The sequence below is a fragment of the Trematomus bernacchii genome, unplaced genomic scaffold (genome assembly GCF_902827165.1).
Source record: "Trematomus bernacchii unplaced genomic scaffold, fTreBer1.1, whole genome shotgun sequence".
Classification (NCBI taxonomy): Eukaryota; Metazoa; Chordata; class Actinopteri; order Perciformes; family Nototheniidae; genus Trematomus; species Trematomus bernacchii.
In genome coordinates this window covers 3,910,320-3,937,606 of record NW_022987588.1, presented here as the reverse complement: position 1 = coordinate 3,937,606, position 27,287 = coordinate 3,910,320, and the positions used below count along the sequence as shown (strand labels likewise).

At 41.9% G+C, this 27,287-nt stretch overlaps 1 long non-coding RNA gene across 1 annotated transcript; it reads right to left on the bottom strand.

Annotated features, from left to right (window-relative positions):
- Positions 1 to 1,671: 1,671 nt before the first annotated feature.
- On the bottom strand, positions 1,672 to 25,614 carry LOC117480982. Its single transcript, XR_004555696.1, has 4 exons — positions 25,560 to 25,614; positions 25,109 to 25,173; positions 5,212 to 5,324; positions 1,672 to 1,964 (listed from the first exon to the last, which is right to left on the bottom strand). It is a non-coding gene; the product is annotated as an uncharacterized LOC117480982 (long non-coding RNA).
- Between the last annotated feature and the right edge of the window lie 1,673 nt (positions 25,615 to 27,287).

Sequence of the window (27,287 nt, the reverse complement as noted above, 5' to 3'; positions counted from 1 at the left end):
GCTCGACTTTGCAGAATTCAACTTTCAGCAGCTTTTTTTTCTTCTTCTTCCTCCACAAATCAATGATGGAGCTGATGGAGGCGGTTAATTGAATTACGGGTCATTAAAATGCCTACGGTGGCTCTCTCCTGCGAGGAGGCTGTATATGGCTGTTATGTCTAATTAATTCGGCGAAAATTCAATTAACGCGATTAGAAGATACACATGCTGGGTTTGTGGGATTGCCCCATGATTTGTTGGTGTTTGTTGAGTAGAATAATGTGTTTAAAAGCTATTTTATGGGCAACTCGGTCCACAAAGTATACCTATAATCTCTGTTGTGTCAGCTGAGTGGACTTGTACTTTCAAAAGGATGTCGTATTATACAAGTCTTAGGTCAAAGACACATTCAAAAACATAAATACAAAAATAAAAGAGGTTATTTAGCCTAATTGAAAAACATATTGACTTACTAAACCCTAAATATTATGAAACATCACTATAAACTTAATTTACGTTAAATTGATATTAGTAAAAATATGTTAGGTCCCATTCCTTTGTTTTCCACAACATTTTGTTATATTATTTATCCCATATTAGAGGTATTTTCATCGCTCTCTGCCTTCCTAAAACAAGTGTATTAAAATCAACCTCAATGCACACTGGAAATCACGAGTGAAGGTATCCAGCTAGCAACACATACATAATGATGGGATAATGCTGTAATTAATATTGGGCTGTTGTAAATTCGGGTCCCTTTTGAGTATTCACTTGTAATCCTTTGTGGTTTCCGGTTACAAATATGAGCTACAAATCAATATCAGCAGTGGAGAAAAAAAAATGTTCTCTATTTACAGGATTTTCATGGGAATAAGTGAGCCCATAATGGCTTAACGTTATCTAAGTCGTTCATCAGTCCAGCACACAAACACAAAAGGCCGGGAGAGGAGTGAGATCCCCTGGGTCTGCAGCCCTGAGCGGCCCGCCACTGTGAAAGTCTCATATCTCAGCTCTCTAATGACTCGGTTTGATGTCTCTCCATTTATCAGTGAGCCCGCTTCACATCACTGCGGCTGACGCACAAGTCGAGGTCTCTCCCTTGTGCCATGAACTGCGCCTTTTGTTGTTAATAGACCCAAATCCTCTTTAAGACGCAAATCTGCTCTCCCAGTCGCGTGCCTCGATATCACACCATCACAATAGAGTGGCGTTTACACAAAAGGCGCACGTGTGTAACGAAATAATTCACCAAAAAAAAATGGAATTAAGGGAAATATTTAACTTTTACGCACAGGATCCGAATAGTCTATCTCACTCTGGGATCTGAAGAAGAGATCATTTATTTGTATTGTCATGTTGGTACGTAATTGAAAATAGGCCTATATCAGTGCTGGGTTAGAGAACATTTGCACATGCAACAAATACAATCTAAAATGTTGGAAATACATAATTAATCAGATGCAGGTATACATTTATAATTAGGATATCTTTTTTGAACTGTTAAGCATTGTGTTTTAAACGGTGTATCCAACTCGACTGCTCATTTACAATTATTCAGTGCAACAACATATTCATCCGGAATAATAAAGGAAAACATATCGCCAGAAGGCCTATAGGCTGTGCATATTTAATATGAATGGCAAACACAATACCAATTAAAATGAGACAACGTATATCACAATGCAGGCTATCTTTTTTCTTTAATCAAATGTAATTTTGTTTTTATTTTACACTAGATAGATTTTATATGCAGGTCCCTTTAAAAAAAAAAAAAAAAAGACTTGTAATCGCACATATTTAAAGCATGTGGTGTCCAATCAGCAGCAGCCTGGAGGAACATCAGAAGGAATCCAGGAGGGATGCTCTTTACGCACCGACGCTGGTGTCGCTGCAGTTTAGTGGCCAACAACTTTTAAAGGGGCCTCAATCATATTTTCACTTGCCGTTCATTCCTCACGATCCCAGCACCCCGCCTTCCTGCTGCACTGCACTCCGGGAAAAACAGTCATGTTATTTTAAATTATTAATTGGTTTATTTGTTGTCAGTCAGTATTATTGTTGTTATTAGTGTGGCCAATCACATGACATAAAAGGGGCACAGTGTGCTTAAATCCGACAATACATAGAATTTAAAGCAATAATTAAAAACAAAATACTAAAATATTAATATCATTATTATTATTCATAATATAAGAAGTAGTATTAGTAAACCTAATAATAACGTAATTTGTTTCCATTTCAATGATATTCAGGTCCTATTTTATGGACTATAGTTCCTGTTAATGTAAATGTTATTTATTTAAATAAGAGTGTTTTTTTTTCAATAATTGGGCACCTAATTTCTAGTTTAAATCTCTACTTATAATGATCAATTATGATTATCAGCTTTAATCAATGGGGTCTCTCAGAAAAAATGATGTCCTACATGTTTACTTTTATTGCAATACTCCCATGTTTATATCCATTGTACAAAAACAGCTCCTACCTGATTGGTTAGTTCAATCATTTGGAAAATTAAAGCATCAAAGCTCACTAATCAACAATAAATATATATATATTTTTTTTTTCTACCTTTAACACATCTTTGGAAACCTTTCTAAGTGCTAAGTAGACTTCCACTTGACTGCAAGTTTCTTTACGTTGAGTTAAAAGTCAAATATATATCCCTATAGGAGGCGACAAGCGCTGTCTTACTGTCCATAAACCTACTCATGCCCTGATCGTCCATTTACTGCTAATTAGGGAGCTGAGGAATTCCTTCTCTACCTGCTTGTGAAGGCTTTGGAACATTATCAAGACATCAGCAGACTTAAATGAGTCTGCGCTGGCTGGAGGAGAGCTTAGAGACAGAGAGACAGAGAGAGAGAGAGAGAGTAGAGGAGAGGAGAGGGAGGGTTAAGAGACAGTGTGGAAGAGAGGGAGAGGAAGTGGGGGGCCACGCTGTAGCAATGCAAAGCAATGAGAAAATTAGGATTGTGTTGCCCCCATTGATCAAACATCAGATTTAGCACGTTAGATATTAGAGCTGAACTGTGTTAGAGGCCTGTAGCCTGTGCGAGGGTTGTAAATCCCTGTGGTGGTGCTAGTATCCAGATTTAGAGATGAGCGAATACAGGAAGGGTCGGAGCAGCCGCTGCCTGGACAGCAAATCCTCACCCCAACAAATGCCACTACACTGCTTCAAGCTGTTCTCTACACCAAACTAATCCCTCATGTGAGGAGCAACGGATGATCCTAAATGCAGATCTCTGCTTCTGGAAGTTTGCCAGGATTTTTTTTCTTCCCAGAGAGGAGACTATAATGAAATCATTTAATTAGGCTACTTATAAATGGGCAATAAAAAAGTCAAAGGATTTCATTTTCTCTTTTTTATACTAAAAATCTTACGACAAATTATGTGTAAAAGAGAGATGGAAAGATAACAAAAGATGCGTTTTAACATGCACCCGAGCGACTCTCTGCGCAGTGCTTCAGTAAAATCGTTTGTGATTGTCTAAATGTTATACTCGGCCCCAAGAGAGCAGAGTGAGTTTTGAAAATGTAACTTAAAAAGCAACTACTGCACCTCTAGCTTCTAATATAATTTCCACGACCATGAAGCTTCTTTTAGAGCAGCGCTTATCTCAAAATATCATCATCTCATACTATAGGGACAGGGAGCAGCACAAAAATGCAATAAAGTGCTATACTTGAATCTGATTCAGCAATGCAGAGATGCTGTACAGATGTGGTTCTGTGCAGAAACAGAAAATTGGATTCTTCCCTGGTGGAAAAATGTAAGGCTTTTTTTGTGAGGGAAAGGAGGATTTGAACAGGCTGTCATGTTAATGACAGTGATTGTGTGTTTGTTTATTAGGCTCCTCTGGCTTGTCTGCGGGGTACAGGGATCTTGTGGTTTCTACATTGTCTGGTGCCTTCATTTAGGTCCTTTTCCAGTGCTGCAGCGGTCCACTGAGACTACAGGCTGTTCTGTGTTCAAAAGCCTTGTCTGCCATCTAAATGAGGCTTTCGGGGCAAAAAAAGAGAAAAAAATTCAACATGAAAATACCACAATGTGCTGAACATTAGCTCGCACTCGACTGGGATGTTTTGGGAATATGTTGGTTCTCCTTTTTGGATTGTTATTTTTCCCTGTGTATTCTCTAACTGCTTTCTACCCACAGGGCACTCTTGTTGAGGGAAAAAAAAAAGGCATGAAATTGACATTATACCCTTAAATGCAGTGCAGATTTACAGGAAAAACACAGTAATCCACAGACAATGCTTGAAAATCAAACACAGTACTCCTTTCTTTGCCTCATTCTTTCCATAACAAGCTACAATTTGCTCTTCAGGTTAAATCTACTCATTAATTACTTTCATCTCCTTAAAATAGTTTCCTTTCATTTACGCCCAAAAAAAGAAGGGATTTTTTTTTTTTCCTTCCGTTTATTCCCTCATATGGATACTTTTGTTCTTATGGTCAAATACTCTGGGGAAGGGCAACATTTTATACAAATCAATAGCGTTCAAATAATTCATGACTGATCACATGGTGTTTTAGCTCCTTATTTGCAGTAGAAACCCGTGTTTTGTTTGGCTCCCAGAGGGCAACATGAAAGAGACCTGGGGAGAGGCGGGGAGAATTGGGAATGGAACTGAAGCGAGAGCATGACGATAATAGGAGGACATTGATCATTTGGTGCAAAAGAAGACAACTGAACCTGTGAGTGGAGGCTAACAAGACGTATCATTTATACATTATTTAGATGTGTCTGGGCTTCTCGCGTGCATTTTGTTACATCAGGTTTGCATCATCTTCTTTGGAGGGGACACAGCGCGCTGACCTGACACGATACGAATAAATGCTATTTATGGAATTCTCTAATTGTTATTGTTCATGTCCTCGAAAAAATATATATACGAAACAACCAACATGGCAGTTTGATGCTGATTCGAGTCAGATCCTCCAGTGTTATCGATTGAAGATTACTATTGTGTATTGTGGGAGCAAAGAAATCCAACATTGGGCAGCGTTAGTCAGTCACAGCTTGTAATAAAAATTAATTTTGTGAATGTGGAGATGGATCAAGTTCCCTCTTGGCAGGGGGAACCATCCCACAGACATGTTAACAACGTCTTCAGAGACCAATGAGGCCCATTTACAATAAGTGTCTGTTTTAAGTCGCTTGCTTTGTGTGTGTGTGTGTGTGTGTGTGTGTGTGTGTGTGTGTGTGTGTGTGTGTGTCTCACCACAGCGGGCTATAAGGGGTCCCTCTGGTGTCAGCCGGAGAGCAGCCATTTGAGGCAAACTGTCTTTCATGGAGCGATGCTACACTTTCTCAATCACACAATTAAAGCCGGGTCTGGAGAGAAAAGAGAGAGAGACGGTCTTCTGTTCACAAGAGCAAGGGAGAGGGAGACAGAGGGATTGCATTTTTTTTTAACACAGAGTGATTTATGTTGTGGTGTTGAGAAAAGAGGAGTCCTTGATAGATGACTTCATTAGATTTAATTAACAGAACCGAAGACCCCACACAGACAGAAGGGGAGAGAGTGGATTTGAAAAGGGGGATAGAGGGGTAAAAAAAGGGGTGAAGGAAACAAGGAGTCTACCCAGGAAAACAGAGAGGTAGTGCAGAGTGAGAAAGGGTGAATTGAGAACATATGCCAGAGATTAGGATGAGAATGGTGATGCATGAGGAAGAGGTTTGTTATCATGTGTTGGTAGGTTGCTGTGTGATCAGACAGGAGTATCTGGGACGTGGAGGAAAGCCAAAGAGTCCCCATAATACCAGTTTGACCCCTACATGAAGCTCAGTGGCCCGTTTAAGAATGCACACATACTTTAAGTGGTGACACACCAACTCACCCGCATGTGAGTGAGACTGATCCATCATGTGCCGCAGGCTGTGTCTGTTGGCTGAAGGCAGGCTTTGATGGGCCAAATCACTGCCTCTCTCCTATCACACATGTCTATCATCTCACCCCTTTGAATTTCTCTCCCCTCTAAAGAGACAGAGGCCGGAGCCGCAGTGACTACAGTCAAACTAGAGTCAACTTTCTGTAGACTTTGAATCTAGTTTGACATTTTTAGATATAACATTTAGACTGCCACTCTAACCTGTACGGTGGCAGGCAATATTTTTTGATTTATCAAGCAGTGACTTTGACATGTTGGGCATCTGCTGCTACCACTACTGCATAGTTAGGACATGAAAATGTTAGCACTGGAAGAATGTGAGCCAACCAAAGGAAGAAGCAGGTGGACAAGAAGTCTGGGATAGACAGGAATAGACAATTGTCTTTTTTTTGTTGCAGAAGCAGTCCAAACATCACATGTTTGTTATTAAGAGAGCATCGAGTCAGTTAAACAAGTCATGATATCATCATTTTGTTGCCTGACCAATCAGTAACGAGAAAACCACGGAGAGGTCATCATTAGTAATAGATAAGGTTGTAAAAGCGATTTGTATTCAGCACCACTTTACATGTATGATTCATACGTGTTGTTTCATATGTTAGCTGGACAGTGGTATATGCCCTCTCTACAGTCATTATAAGCTGCCAGTTATTAGCTCAGTGAGCTGCTGTAGGCAGGGAGCAGCTGTCAGTCCTCATCCATCCATCCCTGTCTGCTTTAACTCAGGTGTGATGGGAGGAAGAACCTCAGAAGAAGCCTCAATTAATCTAATTCCCACTCAATTCATTTGACACACCTAATCTATAGGTGCAGGCAGCACAGATGTGGTACTGAAGAAAAGTCATATCACATATAGAGTCAAACATTTGCACTGAAATTCCTGATCTTTTTCTCTTAATTACATCACCTCTCTCCCGCCTTGCTTTCCTCCTAACCTCATCCATCCATCAGATGGATTCGAGCACCAATCACGTGGTCACATGACATGAATGGGTAATCAGTAGGTATTAGTGCATGTTAACAACCCCTAAGCTGAAGACGATTCCCCTCTCGATATTAAAGAGATAACACAGCGAAGGAGCAAGAAGCAAATGGCCCTAAGCCTCCAGCTATGCTCCCCTCCAAAGTTGTTTTCCTGGAAAATTAGGCGATTGACTAATGGCGTAAATGCTGTTAATTACCGGCACCAGTACCCCAAACAGTCGTCTCTGCCTGTAACTAATAAGAAATCAATTAGCTAATGAATTGGTCATTAAGTGAAAAGCTAATCTTGGCCGAGGTATTTTTTAATGATTATTTTTTGCCTATGATCCTGGCTAATTGCCGTTGTCATACGGCGCTCTCAGCTTTCAGCATGCCTAATGAAGCTTCATTAGATCATAACTGGCACTCTTGGAAGATTCGTGGGCAAACCTGCTTCCCAATTATTTTTAATTGCCAGACATTCTGCACAAACAAGTGCCGCTGCACCTTGCGGAACAGGAGAGCTCAGGCTGGCTGTGCTGTGTTTCCTTCATGACTTCATTTGAAGCGATTAGAGCGCGGGGCAGGGTCGTCGCCGAGCTGCTGTTGTCTGTGGTGGATTTAAAGAGCCTATCAGCTCAAACTGCTGGGCTCATTGTTGCGTGTCCTTCCTCACTTTGATTTGCACTGAGGAGAAAAGCTGCTGCTTCCAGCGTGGCTGAACTGGCTCTGATTCGCCCGTGTGCACAGACACTGACGGACACATTGTGTCTGCACACAGTCAAACACACACAGACAAAGAGAATGCATGCATTAAACTGGCATTTCTTTGCAATTACAAGAGCACACACAGAGACAAACACAAATATATGAACACACACACACACACACTGCCTGCACCATCGTACCTGTACATGTGTCAGCTGACAAAAACAAAGGAGAGAGAGCATCCCTCCCGGGCATGAATAATTAAGAAAAGACAAAAGAGCCTTGTTTTTTTTCCTCCTGTATCTCCTTCTTTTGTGTGTGTAGTAAACCCCAGTGTAGTGTACTCTGAGTTCCCCACTAATAAGATGGAGGATCAGTCTCTCCATGGTGCTCACACAACACATGTTTCCAATCTGACCCTGTACAAGTATCTCTCTGACGTGAAAGGCTTGTGGTGAAAACAGGACGGCTGTAACTCTGTCAATCCCGCAGGTGCTTTTCGACAGTTTATGCCAAATTTGCCCTTCCTTCAAACATCAGGTCTGTTTCTCTACTGTTGCTCGAGATGATAAACACAAACAATGCAGCTTCAATGGCACGGGGCTGAAACATTGTTTTGTTTTGTTGGCATGAGCAGAGAGACAAAAGAAATGTGTCCAAAATCAACTGCTTGTTCTCAAAACAATATTTGGGAAGCTCAGACTCAGTTCAATTAGGCAGGGAGCTACAAAATGTCTTTACCACCTGCGCTTGTGAAGACTTTGGGATATCAAGCAAAGGCATATTTGTCCAATCACAATACAGTTTTTGCCAAACATTGTGCCTTTGAGAAAGCAGCCAATCTTTGTAAATTCCAGGGGATTGATTTGGTGGCCAAGGCCTCTGGTTTCTGATGATGCCAAACATCTCACCCCAGGTGCCTTTGTGTGTCTGCATATGTGTGTGTGTGACACACCGAGAAGAGGGCTGGGCCTACTTCACTGGCACGGAGAAGTTTGATGGCGGATGAATGGCACTCCAGATGTCTATCAATATTTAGCAGTAAACATCCCTGGCAGGCGGGGAGACGTGGCAGCTGAGAGGGTGAGGTGGTGCAGCGCTGAACTGTTGACTTTCAGTTTAACTCCATAAGCTGGAAGGTAAAGCATCTCTGAAGGTGGCAGTGCCAGGCACAGCTGTGACAGCCTCAAAATGGTGGGAAGTAGTTACATTTTGTTAATGATCTTTACTGAAAAATAGCCAGATTCTTTTTAAAGGAGCAGGCCATTCGCACATGCAACAGTTGTGATTTCTGATACGTTTAAAAATCCCAAGGTCCTCTTTTATCAGGACAGCAGAAAATGTTTAGTATAAAAGTGAAAAGCAGTTTAAAGAAAATATAGAAACCATATGGTGATTCCAATCCATTCAAACACATGAATGTCCCGGAGATGTGCATTCGCTTTCTAAAAGTACCAATGCATACGGATATATTCCTGTATAAAACTGTGTGAACGCGCAAGTTCCCAACATTACAACCTTATATCATTAATATCCTAAAAAGCTCTTTCTCATTTAAAGCTACAGCCTATAACATTTATCATTTTACAACTACAGCAAAGATGAAAAAGCATCTTGTGCGTTGTCAAGCGATTGGCTGTTGGTATACGGTGCCACGGTCATGAACCAGCCAGGTAATGTTAATGTAGATCCTTTCATGAAAAAACATTGCATTGACAAACCTGCTCAACGGTCTAAAGTCTGCCACAGATGACATTTGTTGTGTATATAACCTCTCTCTCTCACTCGTGCACACACACACTTGCACACACACACATTCTCAAATCACATTACAACACATCTAATTGACGTTTATGATGCAGAGGAGAGCATATGCTCATTGAGCCAATTGAATCATTAGAAAAGCACACAGTAGTCCGAGGACCTGCCAGAACTGCAGCTGAGGAAAATATGTGAGGGCCTGGATTTCCTGTCCATGAACGTTACCGAGATGAAATATGCACATTTCGACACTGAAACGCACATTTTACATGCAGTATGACATGCTTCGGTTATGCAAATCTAGCATTGGGTTAGACTGGTTGTAGCCAGGTCTGTGTGGTGGTGATATCTCCCCACATTTCGCTTCATCCTTTTCCTGAGAGCCGGTTGAGCTCTGACATCCTCGCACGTCCACACATTCTGTCTGACATCGGGCCCTGTGGTAAGATGCTCCTTGACCGGCCTTGATCCACGCAGAAAGGAGTAAGTGGAGGGGAAGTTAGATAGACAGGAGCAAAGACAGCCCGTCAGAGTTAAAGGCAAACAGACATTAGGCTTTCCAGAGCTGCAGTTGCTCTCTCTGACTCTCCTCCGCTTCACACTTTATAAAATTTACATGACGCATCAGAAAGGCCACAAGAGCCTCTTTGATTGTGGAACTATGCCTGAAAAATACATCAGTCGCCATCTTCTCTGGCGGAAAAGCTAGGAGACAGAATGAAAATACACTTGGAGCGTTCACACACACCCTCTGATTCGCAAACATTGCAGCTCACACAAAAGCGAATAGACATAGACACAAAATAGTCATAGTCTCAGCACACTGAGACACATTTACTTGCATGCATGCTTGGCCCTGTGCGCCTGTGAAACAGCGGGATGTAGCTCCTCAGTGTCAACTCCAATCGCTGTGATCTAAATGTATAAGAATTGATGGTGCCTTCCACCAAATGCTGTTATGGGGGACCTGGTTTGTTTATTTAATGAAGCCAGTGTCACAGCGGATCTGCGTCCTTGCCTTTGGAAACGGTGGCAGGTGTTGGTGGCAGATTTCCCTCAAACAGGGCCACTGAATTAACAAATCAAATTAACATAACACTGGCGTCAGATCTGGGGGCCTCTTTCTCTGGCACCGTGTGTCCCTGCAGTTTGCCTGTACGGACGATCCCCTCTTGTGTCCAGATGTCCCCACAGTGCCAGCTTCCTCTGCCCAGAAACCGCTGAACTGGGCCCAGGCTGGAATTAAAACAAAATCCCGGGCCAGGACAGAGCCTTTTCCTCACTACTGGAATAAAACTTTTATTATGTGTAATGTCAACACAGCAACACATCCCTTCACTACATCTCACTTGTCGAAGGTTTTTCATGTGGTTTCTGTGTATGTGTTTATGACACACAGACGACGTGCGGCAGTCTATATGATTATGATACTTAAACCAGTTAGTGAGAAGTTTGGCTAAACAGTGAAACAAAAACAGACGTAAAATTATCACTCAGTGTCTTTTCATTGACAAGATTCCAGGTAACCAGACGGCTGATTTTAGAAAGTGTTTGCTGCTATTGAAAGAAACTGGGGCTACTGGTAAATTGTAGCTGGAGCTAAAATATAATCTTTCTTCTAAACGAATTGTCATTTTTGTTTTGTTTTGTTTAAATTCACAACATTAACCATGTAACTACAGAATCAGGTGATAATTACGTGTATACATGTGTTATATAACAAAATACAAATAATTATTAAGTGTTAAGGCAACACTTTGTACATAAATATTTAGGAATTTATTGTATTTTACGAGCCAATCGTATTTACAGTAAATAACATCATAATTCATCTGACTTGACCAAACAGGACTGTGCAGCTGAGTGAATTTGGATCATGCTGCCTGCAGACGTAATGTAGCTTTACGGAAAAGCAGAAGTGTCTAAACTGAGTGTAAACTGGCTGTCACAGTCATTTATGGCCTCGTTATCCGTCGACCTGATGTTGTGGATGTGCTGGCAGCACAAACAGAGACAGCCCAGAGACTGTCTCCCAGTGTTAAAAACAGTTAGCAGAATTTAGCTCTATTAAACAGAATATTAATGGGTTTGGAATGAGACAACCGAGCACCATTAAAACTTCAAAGTTAGTTGATATGCAGATATAGATTCCATTACCTCCATTTACCTTGCCTTTTATTCAACCCATTGACAGTGGTAAACAAAAAGCAAAGAGCCTAAAATGAACGATTCTCTCCTCATTCTGAACATTTATTATTACGGGTAAAACCGATTGTGACTTTACATTTTCTAATCACCTGATCTCACAGCAGACTGCCTCTACCAACAGCACTTCAATGACAGTACTCGTCCCGAGGAAAACATTCAGAGTGAAGGCACCCGTCCCACTGACTTACACACGCCATCACAAAATGAAGCTGGACACTGGAGCGCTACGATATACATGACACAAGTTCTGATAGAATGCAGGAAGAGGAGTTTTTTATTCATAATTATTATTTTCAATCTGCTACATAACATGCCTCCGTGGTACGTGGATAAACAGTGACGGCTAGGAGTGTTATGCTAATGGATGTGTGCAGTGACAGCGGATGGCTCAGTCAATCACAAACGCCTCTCATCTCATAATCACAAGCCAGAAGCAGGCCAGGGATGCCTGCGAGATACACTACGGCAAAACACTGACAAATATAATGATCAACAACCGCTGACAATCTGCAACAAACACAGGCAGAAGCACACATGCGAGGAAAAAGACCCACAAACGTGACAGTGGATCCAAACTCTGAAACATTTAGTCACTGCCACTTTGCCCGCATCTTATTTGAGAAGCAAGCAAATAGGGAAGATTGCCTGCATTTAATGGAAAAAGAAACCCTAAAAAATTAAGTTTGCTGATCCCTCTAACAAAGGAATACCAAATCTGTATTCTATAATTTCCCGCTATTGGGAGTTTTTGGGGAAAACACAGCAGCAGCCACAGTACCCCCCTCAGCCCTGTCCATTTCCATAAATGCTGCTGGCTGTCTCACCTACACCAGAAAACACTGCAAGGCTAAATGCCCCGGCATATCATTTCCCTCTTTCTCCCTCTCACCTATGCTGTACCAAATGTTCATTACCATGCAGTCTGCCTCGGAGAAGGAGAAGGAGAAAACGACTAAGAGTACAGAGCTGAGATCATTGACAGCTTGATGTGACGAAGGTCAATTGAAATAACAGGTTTTTTGTGTGTTTATATTTAAAATGGGCCACTTGTGTCGGGCTGTTCTTGGCTTTCTGCAGGAGGGGAAGCTGGGGAGCTCTGTGTAAGGCTGACACACACTCACACACACATACTCACTCACTGTAATGAGCAGGTTATGCTAAGGCACAGGCTGCTAAAATCTGTAATTATAATCAACCTCTTTCTCCACCTCTCCCTCTCCCCCTCATCTCCCTCTCCCTTTCTTTTTTTCCTGCCTACATCAGTGAGCAGGCATCAGGGAATCCTTCACTAAGCACCGTAGGTAATGAGTTTATTGATTAACATGCAGAGATGAAGCGGCTCTCTCAAATTAGTGTTGTTTTACATTATTAGATGGACTTGGGGCATTTCTGAGCACTACAAGACCATTACCTCATCCTCCCAAAACTCACACATGCATCAACTCGATTACTTAACATTAAGTAGAAAAACATTCGGCAAACTGGACTTTTGAACATCCATAGCTGCTTTGTTCACAGCCAACTAAATAAATAGTACTGTGGTAGTTTTTGATGAATGCCACTCTGTTTTTAATGTGTTTGTTTTTGTATGCAGGTAGGGTGTGTGCTCTGTCAGACGACTGGCAGCTCTGCATCTGGCAAACCATCTGGATGAGGAAGATCACATGTGACCCACATTACTGGTGTGTGACCCCACTTTCTGACACAGCTCCGAGTCCTACAGTAACGGCACCAACAGTTGTAAGAAGTGGGAAATGATTGTTGGAATGTATGTGGATTGACGGATGATTGATGGACAGATGGACTAATCAAGTTATACACAACTTAAAGGGGCTTTTGTGGGGGTTTTCCTTTCCCTTTAGTGCGTTATATAGGTTTGTGTGCATGTAAATGGTCTGCAAAGACTAAAAGTTCCCTCATGAGGGAGTTTCTCTCCGACACGCTCCCCCCCAGCCTGAAACGCCTCCATTTTACTCCTCTGTTTTCTTCCGTAACATAGTAACACATTGTATGATAGGCTAATGGGCGGGACATCTCTAAGCGGCTGTCCAATCACAACAGAACCGGCCAGCTACCAATCAGAGCAGACTGTGCTACAATTTCAAACAGAGGGTGAAAAGATCTGCTGCAGCACAGGAAGTATGTGAGAATAAATATCCTTTTTTGAACATTAAAGCATGGAAACATGTCACAGTAGAAGCACAAAATACAAAAATGAAACCCTGAAAATTAGCATAATATGGCCCTTTTGTGTTATGATCATCAGACAAAAGTTAAAACCTGTATAAAATTACTGTTCAAGTCTGTTGGTCTTCATGTAACACAAGGTCGATGAAATCCAGCTTGACAACGATGACATGGAAGTGTTGACTGAACACTGAACCAGGTAATGTTTACATCCCATAAGAATAAATGTTATAGGCACAAAGCTTCTAAAAACCTTTTCTGTCCGATACCCCAACATTTTGTAGAAACCAGAAGTCCAGCAGAAATCAAGTGTTTGTACAACCATGTCATAGTTCAACTTATCCTTGTGTAAGAAGTAATACAAATGTACCATTGACAGAAACCTTTTACAAATTATTTTTCAAATGCAGTTGGAGAGCTTCTGGATGTGAATCTCTGAAACTGTTACCTGGATAAATAAAATTGGGTTTTTGGAGCACAGGTATTCAAGCACAGTGGATTGGATTTGATGACCATTTTTCAAACAGGTATTTAAGAATACATTTCCTGTATTGTCTCCTCCTTCATAGCTGAAGCCGTACACAGAGAAAAGTCACACAGCCATGTGACCCCCACCCCTCTTCAAAACAGCCCCCTCCATCAACAACACAAACGCATAAACACAAATCCATTTAAACCTCCTGTCATGTACTCTCAGTGCATCACACACTCATCCTCCAGGAAGGTTACCCCCTCGCACCACTCAGCCAGAGGGGAGTCCCTCAACTCAGGCTTCCCTCTCTGCCACCGGGATACTTCCTGTGAAGGTTCCTGGAGCGAGCATGTCAGAGGGGCTATGAAGATACCAGCGAAAATGGCAGAGCAAAGGAGTGGCGTCAATCTCTCACCACCGGTGCCTCACTCGCGCCACTTTGATGTGATGGCTGCTCTTTGCTTTGTGATGTGGAGGAGCTGTCAGATTAGTGGGCCTGTCACGGCTCTCTCTGCTTGTCTGTTGGGCTTGACGGAGCCTGTGATGGAGCCCAGACTAAACAAAAGGGTTATCACCTTCCCTGCGCTCGGCCGCACTGCTCTTTCATATACGAGAGGAAGGGAGGAGAAGGCTTCCATCCTCCATGCAGCGAGAGGAGGAGGAGGAGAGCATGTCACCCTTCAGCCACCATCAAAAAAGATGTGAGCGTGGAAGAAAAACGCAAGCGATTACTAAACCTATCTGCATCCTGATGCATATCTTCTGTCTCAACCGCTATGTAAATGCGTAGCTTCAATATAAATACACATACCATCCTGTACCTGCAATATACAGCACAACCTTTTAAGTTTAGAGTATGTACATATTCACAGGAGAATGTGAATTTGTACAGTAACCCCCACTGACCCTTAACAGGAAGTCCCTGCTGCATGGACTTCCTTTTAACACAGCTGTTACTTGAAATGAGGCATAGAAAAAGTGATCCATTCTCCGGACACCTGGCGCCCACAGTCTACAGGTGCAGTGTGTGTGTGAGTGTGTGCGTGCGTGGGTGTGCGTGTGTGGCCTAGCATTACTATACTTGTGTTTACACAGTCACGTATGGGGACTCGCCTCCCTTGTGGGGACAAAATGGAGGTCCCCATGAGGGGAATCATTCATTTTAGGGTGCAGACTTGGTTAGGGTTTGGGTTAGGGTAAGGTTAAGGGTAAGGGTTAGGGTTAGGGTTAGGGTTAGGCACATGTTGGTTATGGTTAAGGTTAGGATAAGTCTCCAGGAAATGCATGTAAGTCAATGTAATGTCCCCTGAAGTGATGTATACATGGTGTGTGTGTGTGTGTGTGTGTGTGTGTGTGTGTGTGTGTGTGTGTGTGTGTGTGTGTGTGTGTGTGTGTGTGTGTGTGTGTGTTTCAATGAGGTGAAACAACACACTAATGAGGAGAGAGTGATCACTGCTGACACAGCCAGGCTCACACGGTAATATGAACTTCCTGTTTCAAGTCATTTTTATTTCCTCTCTGACCCGTACAGTAATTAAGAGGCCGAGGCCTGCATTACTGTACGCCTCTGTGGACAAGTTCAGTACAAAAATGCACAGTCCACATTAAACACATCACCGTCTGTAAATCAAAACAAATGATTAGAGAGATTGCCTCCAGCAACAGACACATATGTGCCATCCGGGTAATGTGAAGTACAGCTAACTCGATAGAAATGCTTCCATTTTCTATTAATAACTGTTGGAAATGTAAAGTTATTTATTCTCACCCTTCAAAAGTATGTTGATATAGACACGGCCAAAGATTCTAACATAACAACATGACAAGCTCCGAGAAATGTTAAGATTTGGTTTCTTGGCTCTGATGCGTAGCTAGCAGTGTGTACACTTTAAATCACTTCCTGAGTTTCCCCATACTGGACAATGATTTCATCTTAATTTAACAAATCAAATTGTGTGTCTTCAGCCTGAGAGCGGTCCCTGTACGGTCTGCCACTTGCTGAGAGGCAGCTAAAGGGTTGATGAACATCATTAAAGCCACACACTGAAGAGGTCTTCTTCACCTGACACATTATAATTTTTTTTTCGAAAAAGAGCTGCTTTCTTCTCCTGTCCTTCACTGGACGAGACATCTGTTATTTAAATAATGGTTTCAAACAAGATGGAAAAAAAATCATTACCCAACACTGTCTCAGCAGCAGATGACAGAGAGAGCAGAGTGATACGAGAGAGACAAACAGAGTGATAAAGAGAGAAAGAGAGCATATTGAGTAGGTTAATAAAAAAAGAACAGTGTGAAATCCAATGACAGAGGCGGAGATAATGAGGTGTTTTGATGTGACACGAAAGACAGAGGGATCTAACAAAGGTAGTCAGCGTGTGTTGCGCAGCTGCACTACAGGTCAGCTTGCTCACACACACACACACACACACACACACACATTCTCACACATAAATGCACCAACACAGCCATTACAAACTAGTTGCACACGCTCAATGAAATGCATGTGCACAGACACGCACACACAGGACTCTGGCCCTGTCTGTCACATCTAACCGTCTCTATTTCCTAGCTTGACCCACTGATCAGTAATAAATACACACATTCATACCAGTTTCTATTAAATCGTTCAATGTGTATCTCTGCAGACTGCTGAATATGCTAATAACAGACACACATATATAATATACAATGTTTGTGTGTGTAGGCCTGTGCATCTACATCTGCTGCATTTCCATCTTGGCGGAGATAATAAGGAGCGGTGTGCGGGTGTCTCCCCAGAGGAGTGAGTGACAGTCTGTGGAAGCGTGGCGATACACTTATTCACACTGATGGAGAGATCAGAGTGAAACATGGCAGACGTTGTCATTGCAGCCTTACACCAGAGAAAGGAACGCTTCCTAACATTGATGTTACAGTCCTGTCTGGCAGACAGCAACGCTCTGAAGACAAACAATCACCCAGGACAGCATGAAAGTGGCAAGAGGAGAGGAAGAGATGGACAGGAGAGAGAGGAATAGGGAGGAGAATGTTGGATTTCCGCCTTAAGTTCCACCTTTTCTACTATTATTTTACTGCTTTTTCTTTGACCTTTCTGTTATTGTATTACATGTATCTATCCTAATGGCTCTATGCTACAACTCAGCCGTTATACATGCATGAGAGTTATTATCCCATGACACAAGCATGCTCATTATTTAACACAAACCTCTGAGGTTCATTTCACAAAAAGGCAAAAAGATACCAATACACTGATATGATATCTTAATTCAAATTCGTCTTCTACTCTGCGTGGGTAGGAACAACAGTCAAACAAATAGCTTCAAAGGCCTCAAATAAGTATGTGGGCTACAGAATATATTTCACGTAATGCTACACAATGCCCTCTTTTCCCACAATTCAAAAAGGAGTCTTGATATACAAATGTGTTGGAGGTAGCAATCTGAAACATATTGAGAAAAGTGAATCCTTCCTATTTTTTGCCGGTAATGTTGTGTTATTGGACTTTTTGGCTCACTTGCTCATATTTTAAACTAAGTGTTTTTTTAAACAAATGGTGAAAATAGAAGGTAGGAGGAAATCATACCCTAATTTGCCTAAGGCCTCCAAAACACAAAGTCCTCCCTGGGGTGTTTTCATCATTATACAAGGAGGCTGACCAACAGGCCAATCTCCTCTCCTCTCTCCCTTCTGTTTCTCCCTCCAAGTCTGCTTTAGCCATGTGATTAGCGTTGACATGTTTCAGCAAGGATACTGTGCTCGTTCCATGACTGGCTTTAGATAGGATCTAATAGGGGTCTAATGGGGTCAGGCTCCATATCGACAGTCTATTCATGAGAATCAATAAGCACCATGCATGAGATCCAGAGGATGCCAGTGAGCTGCCCATATACACAGATACCTGTTAGATTTTAAAAAAAGGAAAGGAAGGAGGCAGAGGGAGGAAGGAAGGAAGGAAGGAGGGCAGGGATGGCAGGAGATTTAGGCTTTAGGGGATGCAGGCCTTGGCATTGTAACAAAGGCACCAGCAATCTGTCATCTGTCATTGCATGAGGACTTTCATAAGTTAGCTGCATGCGCATTATAAGCATTACTGTCTGATGATAATGAACCGTTTGATCTTTGGGATTCAGTATTTTTTGGTAGGCTACTAAAGATTTTGCATTGTCAATATGTAAAATACTGCAACTGACAAAGCAACAATTACAATTATAATGGCCTCTGTAAGAAAATAATTGCTAGACTATAATATGCACATTTCGGCGCAGGAAGTGTGTGTATATGTGAGTGCGAGGAAGCATGCATGCCTTAATTCCAGGCTGCTGTGGGACAGTGAAATAAATCAGGCCCAGCTGATGTGTGTTTACCTTCCCTAAGCCCCAGGAGACTTTGGGTAATTGAGCATGAGCAGATCAGCAATAGAAAACCCATTTAACACGGAGATTGACAAGCACCTCCAAAATGCTCCACTGCCCCAGCCAGCAGTGAGACACACACACACCGACACACACACACACCCGTGTTGCTCGTTGACACATGCAATGCCCTTGGAGGTAACGGTGCGTTAGGGTGTATTTTATGTTTGTTCATGTGTATGGTGTAAAGGTTGATGTGTTGTGATGGTATTTCCCCTTTGGGACAGAATGGACATTATATGTTTAACTTATTTGCCAATAATTAGATGGAGAAGGATACTATTCTCATGTGTGTGCATTAATTACAATAATACAGCAAGTAACCATTTAGTTTAGCTTAGCACAAAGACTAGAAACATGATGAAATAGCTAACAAAATCTTCTTACCAACACCTATAAAGCTCACGTATGAACCCTTTTAAAACCCCAACATGTAGTTTTATACAGAGTAAACACAGCAGTCAAACCAGGTTAATAAAAGCACTTTACAGGTGTTAGTAGGTGTGTATTTATACATTGTATGCTATGCTATAATATGCTATGCTATGCCATGCCATGTTATGCAATGCTATGCTATGCTATGCTATGCTATGCTATGCTATGCTATGCTATGCGGGTGCCAGCAGTAGCTCCAAAATGAATAGACATTCTGTATGTGAGTGGTATCAATTCTCATCTTAACCCCGACAAGAAATTAATACGAATATTTGCGAAAATGTCAAGCTAATCCTTTAACCACAATCCCTACCTCATACTGTATCATTACCAATAATGTAAAACGGTTGTGTTTCAAAAAACGACATATATCACACATTGCAAAAGCAAAGAAGCAGAATCTCTCGTTATGCCTTCGGTAATCTGAATAAATGCATGGGTTTATGTGTGTCTGTGTGCTTCTGTCAGTGTGCGTTGATGGCATCCCTGTAGTCGCAGCTTCCCTGCTCTTGTAATGTAATGTAATGGGGTAATGAAAATTCATGATGAGAGCATGTTAACTGCATTAGCCAGTCTCCCGAGTTCCAGCACATGAATAAAACGAAACAAGAGGAGGAAAAAAAAACAGGGAAACTCATTTTGATGCCTAATTATTTTTGGACTTGACAGCCTGGCAGCGGCCTGGCCTGTGTATGTATATGTGTTAGTGTTAGTGTGTGTGCGTGTAGGTCGTCAGTGTTGCTGAGTAGATGCACAGCGGTAAGCAGGGCCCTTCGTTATGGGCCATAATGAGTACATCCACCCCAGATACAACAACCTGGGAACCTTTGTTGCATTGTTTTGTTCCAACATATTGAGCAACAAATCAACACATTTTACATGGCTCAAGTACCAGCAGATTTTTTTCTAAATATGTGACAGGGACAGATCTTTCTGTAGTTTGTTTTTCTTTTCATTATGTTTGCCTCACATGTTGACATGCAGAAATCATTATCATCACAGTGCTCTGCTGTAAAACTATTAAAATGCTGAAAGAAATGCGTGTTTTATAATAATTGTGCTATTATACACATGTACGGGTTCCAGCCGGCTGAAAGATACATGATTTTAATTGTACAACGAACCAAATAACAATCTGTAACGTCAGAAGAATTCAATTTAGTGAGCCAGTTTGGTGCTATTTTACAATGGCATCAGTGCATTGTTGTTGCTGCCGCAGGTTTTCTTTCTCTAACATCCTCGAGTACATACAAGAATGTTGACTTAAGGTTTGAGCTGCATTCAACTGTGTTTCTCTGTGGTTTCTGACACGGTCTCTGTAATCCTTACACAGTTGTTGTTAGTTTACTAAAGTCAGATGTTTCATTCATAATAAAAATAGATCCTCCTGGAGACGGTGGTTTGTTTGAATTTGCGAACAATGTCTCAGGGAGAGGACCAAAAAGGCAAACTGCTGAATATGATCGCTATGTGAGGACTGGGAAACAGTGGCTGAGTGTGTTTGAGAAGAAAAAAAAATAGTAATGGCTTTGCTCTCTATACTCTTGTACGGGCAAATGCGCTTTATATGGGTAATATTCAGTTGACCAAAAGTTTCCTACCTTAGATAATCAGAAGCACCTGTGTGGCGCAAATGACTGTAAGGATGTGTGTGTGTGTGTGTGTGTGTGTGTGTATGTATGTAATCAACCCCAGGGGACTAACTGAATCCTTCCTGCCCATGATGGAGACACGCTTCAGTGCAACGGATGCGGCACAGGATTCCCGAAATCACAATCTCCCAGGATTAGACGCTGAATGAAAGAGGAACGGGGCATCCGGATTTCCTTTATTGGTTTATGATTGCCCTTATCCTAACCACATTAACCTCCTGATTGCTTTAAAAGACATGATGAGATGCTTCCATTGGAACAAAAAGAAACGAGAAGAAAATAGAGGCTAAGCGGCAATCATGCCCAGCGGCCCATGTTAGGAATTTAAGGCCAAGGACACAAAGAGACAGAGAGGGCAAGAGAAATGAAAAGGAGGAGAGGAGGTGGGGGAGGAGGGGGGAGAAAGGGTGTTCGATCGTCGATTAAAGTGCAATTGTGCAATTTCATTCCTGTTCCAGCACAATGAGGAATGAGATTAAGCTCAATTTGGACCTGTTCAAGAGATCTCCTCACCTCTGTCTGAGGTGCACTGAGCAACACACACACACACACACACGCACTACCAAGCATGCAGGCACGCACATGCATACACACACCTACACACCCCTGGAGCCCCTCACCATGTCAGCACCCCTCCAGGGAAATCAGGCGTCTGGAGACAGGTCAGCCCTGGCCCATGTATATATTCATGGGCTTAATCTGGCATCATTTCTCTCTGCTGCCGGAAAAAGAAATGTATTTAATTTACACAATCCCCATTTGGCCTGCTCACCAAGGAGAAATACATAGGGAAAGTAGGCCCATAGTCAGAGCCTCCCCCCTTCAGCATAAACTATTTTGCAGGAGTGTGCACATCTACAAGTTTGTGCATGTGTGTCTATATACTGTGAGATTGCACGGCAGTATTCTGTCTGTGTATTGCAAAGGAGAAAAAAAACATCTTATCATATTCCAGGCCTGTACAGTACACCCAAACAGTGGCAGCTGTGCTAGTCAGTTTGAATGGGAGGATGGGAGTTGTACCCAGCAGATGCTGTGTGTGTATTAAACAGATTAATTATTAAAACATGCTTGACAGATGAAAAGTGGGTCCTCAGGCTATAAAGGAAAATGTTTATTCTTCTGCCATAGACTGTAGTACACTTAGCTTCTGCTCTCAACTTATCCAGCGCCTCAATGAAGAGAGTAAACACTTTCTCTGCGCTGTGTGGTTGGAATCACATACATAATCATTTGAAATGGCCGCCTGGGATAAACCTTCAAATATGAATGTGTGTTTAGTGATTGGGGTGAAATATGATTAGCATGCAATAACAGCATGTGCGTGCGTGTGTGTGTGAAGTAGCCTGAGGACAGACCCAATCACCTTTTTTCAAACTGCGCACCTAATCAAGTAATGTTACCACTTGAACTTCTCCCCACCTTATTATAACTTTCCTTCTCTCCATCGCATTCAGCTACCACTGTAAACATTTGACTCTAATATATTGTAACGGGCATGTGAGGAGTGGCTGTTATGATTATTAATAATGTTCAGTTAAGTTAGTTCAGATCAAGAGCTTAGTTAGAGATAAATGGTTGTTACATCACGATCAGTGCCATTTCCAAACATGTTGTAAAGTCTAATAGCTTGTTAAGGCTGTCAATCATTTTTAGCTACCTGTTACTGTGATGTGTTTGATCAGTTTAACATTTGTGGTCATGCATTTAATTACCGGCCCTGTGTAGAAGCAGCTGCAATTATTCTGTATGCAAAAGTCTGAGGAAGAATAAAGCTCAAGGATAATGTCTCTGTTATTTTTCTTTGTGTTGGAGTTGGCCTACATTTTGTCCACTTTCTGTAATAAATTAATGGAGATGTCTCTGTAATGTCTAATCATCTTCTTGCTGCGAGTTGCTACAATATATTGGCGCAGCAAAAAGCTAATCTGTATGCGTTTGACACAAAAATATCTGTTTTGGGATTTTGCACCGGAAGTGGATGGGGACAAGATTGGAAATTGTTAGAAATGATTTGCTTCACTTTCTGTGTTAAATTGTTTTATTCTGCCATTTTAGATTCGCAAATATTGGTGGCAATCTGTCGTTAACTTTAGGTTTTCTTATAGGGGAGCAACCAAGACAACGATGGCAGGGTGCAATGGAGCCGTAGATGTTTTCTAAAAACAAGCTAACCAAGCGATTGGAAACTCTTTATTTCTGAGTGCATCGCTAACGGTGCAACCTAAGGACTAATATTAGTGGGCCTGTCACGGCTCTCTCTGCTTGTCTGTAAGGACTAATATGTTGAAACAAGTTAACCTTTGTAAGTAAGCCAGTGTGTTCCATCAAACAACTTGTGATGTGATTATTAAACTATTTTGTTCGATCATTGTTAGCATGATCCTCATCTGTATTCAATTGTTGTGGGGTTTGCTAGCAACTTACTGTTTCTGAATAGAAATGTATATAATGTACCATCAGAGCCATGCAAAGTAATCACTATTACCAGGTTGTACAGGTCTTTATGTTATTGAAAGCATGTTAAACTGTATTTTTTTGGAAAAAACGTACACTAGACTAATCCTCACTGTCTGCATGTTGTGACAAGACAACTTTTATTTTAATATAAGGGTGATGGGTAAAACTTACACCAGTGTATACCTGCTGCAGTGTGATACTTAAGATATGGTTGAATGAATTTAGGACCTGAGACCTTAATAATAAAATGATCATTAAAGCCTGTTCTATTTTGTCCAAAGAAATCTCCAGGACTAGCTCACTCGTAAAGATATTGACTAACATAATTTGTTAATAAGCTATAAAGCAAAAAGCTTACGTTATGCCATTTTAAGCTTATTCCTAATGGTTGCAAGATACATTCTGGGCAGTGATTATTTGCAGTGTTATTTCAGTCAACAAAAGTGCAAAGCATTGAAAGAGAGCCCCAGGGAAAGCAAGAGGATGGGGGGATGTTTGCAGCCAGACACATCTGTCTATGGCACAGAGAGCGAGAAGGAGAGATACCACCACCTGCTCGTGCCATTTCTCCAGTTCTTGGCTCGATGTAAATAGGTGACAAATTATTCAGTCTAGGATCTGAGCATCAGAGCCGCTTCTGAAGGTGGAGGCCAAGGAAAACGGACCAGTTACCCTCCCAGCATCCCTTAAAGATAGCTCCACCCTCACTTGCACTCGCATATACGCACATTAACACACACACAGACAATACCGTATTTTCTCCCATCCCCCATAATGCACACACACAAACACACACACACAGGGACAGACAGACACGGGTTGCTGGGCCCCCTGTTGCCTCATCTGTCAGCCCCCACACCCAAACACACACAGGCACACACACAGGCACACACACAGGCACACACACACACACACACACACACACACACACACACACACACACACACACACACACACACACACACACACACACACACACACCACACACACACACACACACACACACACACACACACACACCACACACACACACACACACACACACACACACACACACACACACACACACACACACACACACACACACACACACACACTCTCTCTCTCCCAGGGGAGAGGGTCTCAGATGCAGATCATCAGTATTAGTGGGCGGCTGAGGGATTAGCATCCCCCTGCAGTGACCTACAGGTGTAGCCTTGGGTTAGAGCAGACACTTGTCTCCCAGAGAATCGCTGGGCCCTGACCCCCGGCCCCCGCCACACACACCTCACAGGAAACACAGCACAGACTGACAGAGGGGGGAAGTGTTGGGGTTGGGGATGAAGTGTTGCAGGGTAATGGGTTATATAGGGAATGTGTGTTAAAGATTGACAGGTAAATATAGATGTGTCATGAAAGCAGGCAGATAAATACGGCAGAGTCATCCTGATGCGACGAGAGTTTTGAGGTTAAATGTATTGATTATTAAATATGAATAGTTAGAATAGAGATTTGATATGATACTTTAACAATGCAATTGTTGAGTTGCATTGTTATAGTATCATATATCATCAATGTTGATAATCCATTTATAGACTGCAGCTGTCAATTTAAAATAATGGTTAAAAAATGGATTTTTGTCCAGATTTAAAATTGTATTCCACTATAATTACTAGTTGCATATAAAAAAACATGTAATCAGTAACCAAAATATTACCTCAATATCAAATGCAATGCAAATAATTACAAGGAAAAGAATAAAACATTTTAAAATATATTTTGTATTAAAAATGTGTCATGTTGAATTAAAGTATAGGCCTACAGAACAGTATAGTTTACAAATTACGTCTTAATACATTCATTAAAAGCAAACACCGTATTTTTGTTTAATAAATCAGTTGTCCACTTACTGCACTTAAAACATATATATATATTTAAAATAAAGAAGATTCGAAGTAGGCTGAATGAAAACCAAAAAGACAGTTACCTTTTTTGTATCCTGATCCTGTACCTCCAATCCGTTACTACCCAAGCAGATCTCTCTGAAAGTTCCTATCATGATGGAAACAATGAAACAAATTAAATCAAATCTTCTTGCTGTTAATGAAATAAATGCGCACATGACACAATATCAAATAGCCTAAGTTGACTTTGCATGACAAGAACTGCAGCATGGGGAACTTGAATCTGGGGTGAATTCTTTTTAAGAAATCCCACAAAAAAAACCAAATAAATAGATTTGTTTTAAGGATGATTGAACATTTACTATTGTTGTGTTGTATACAAAGTTTGCCTTTCATTCTTTCACCCCCATGTGTGTTTCCTGTGAAGTGTTTCCGTAAGAAATCACATTGTTGATTGTTTGATAAACAGACAAAGTCAAAACAATGTGAACATCGAGGAAGACGAGCAAAGGGCCTTTGGTGGTTGACACTCACGTTTTGTACGCTGTAATATCATCTGAACCTGGTTCGTGTTGTTGCCTCCCGTCGGACTCGCCTCGCTCTGTTGACATTTTGCTGTTATTTGTACACTGCAAAGCGGTCCATTTTCCCCGCATCAAAAGTGCTTTTAGGCGTGTGTGTCAGGATGTCTTTGGTGCTTACCTTCAGCTCCTGTCAGTGAGAGAGAGCAGGGCCTGTGCTCAGGAGCAGAGGGGGGAAGGCTGCTTTGTGCCCTAAGCGTTTTTAGTGAAGGCGAGAACTGGCTCAAAGGCTGTCAACGCACATGGAAATACACATCAATACATACATATACACACACACACACACACACACACACACACACACACACACACACACACACACACACACCAACAAGCCGCTTTCGCTCTCAGCTGCATTCCCAGTAAGAACCAAGTGTTTGAAATGAACTCGGATTCATAAGGCGCACGTAGACACAGGCACGCACACTATGCTCATTACACAGGTTTCTTGCCTGTGTTTGTCTTTCTCAAAGGCTATAGAAACAAGAGGGTGGTGAACGCAGCCCTGATCAAATAATATAGAGTTAGGATTTAGGACCTGAGAAAGGGAAACAACCCACAGTGTGAAACAATGTGTGTGCAGCGAAAGCAACGCAGCAAATGACACCGCCATTCGCTTGATGAAACCACAATTACAGTACGAAAAGATGTGAACTCGTCTTCCCGTGTCGCACGGCAAATGCACCAGATGGAAACGGCAATCTGCTGCTCCGAATCGCCTTTTTACTTTTAGCCGCTACGGTGGAGAGGACAACAAGGTCAAACTCACACTGTGAATTGTGTAGAAACTGAGAATTCATTTCATCAGTGGACTTTCTGAACTACTGAACGCTTGAGCTAATAATATCAGTAACTTATTGGGCAAGGCAATCATTTGATTTCCCATTTAAAATGTGTCAAACCTTGAGAGAGATGGATGGTGTTGTATACATTTCTCTGACATATTCAGTTGTAAAATAACAAAAGATTCCTTCACACTGTAATCCTATATTGACAGCTATGCGAACACCTGAACTTCCTTGGCAGAACTTGATATAAGACCACCCCCTGTGGTGCCCCCCTGTTCCAAATAAATACTGCAAAGTCCCCTCTATGGAGCCCTTTTATTGGAAAAAACACAATAAAGTGCCGTCAAGGGTGCTGTTCCATTGAAGAAAGTGCAATGAAGTGCCCTCAAGAGTGGCCTTACATTTTAAAATACGTGACGCAGTGCTTCCATACATGGTGCCTTTTCTTATTTTTGCTGCCCCCGCCCCTCAGACAGCCTGAGTCCGCCACTGCTTCCAGTCGCTCTCAGCTAGTTCACCCGAGTCAACTCCAGGGTTTATAAATTCATTCCGGATTTCAGCCATGAAGCAAGTACCTGCAAACTATCATCATCCGAGCCAAACATTACGTATGCAAAATGGAAACGAGATTCGCCCTCTTCATTCCAAGTAACATGTACCCTGTCTGTGGAATTTGGGATCTCAAGCATATCTTCCCAGCGAATGACAGCAGTGTACCCCTGGTGTGTTGGAGGCTGCCAACCACTAAGCAGTCCTGGCATTCTGCAGACAGGCCAGACTTGTGGTTGTTGTTTTGCTCGCTCCTCCTCAGTCTTTGGCTGCAGGCTATATGCAGAACACAGACAGCTAGCCTGTTCCCACACCAGGGCTCAACGCTGAATGTGCTCAACCCC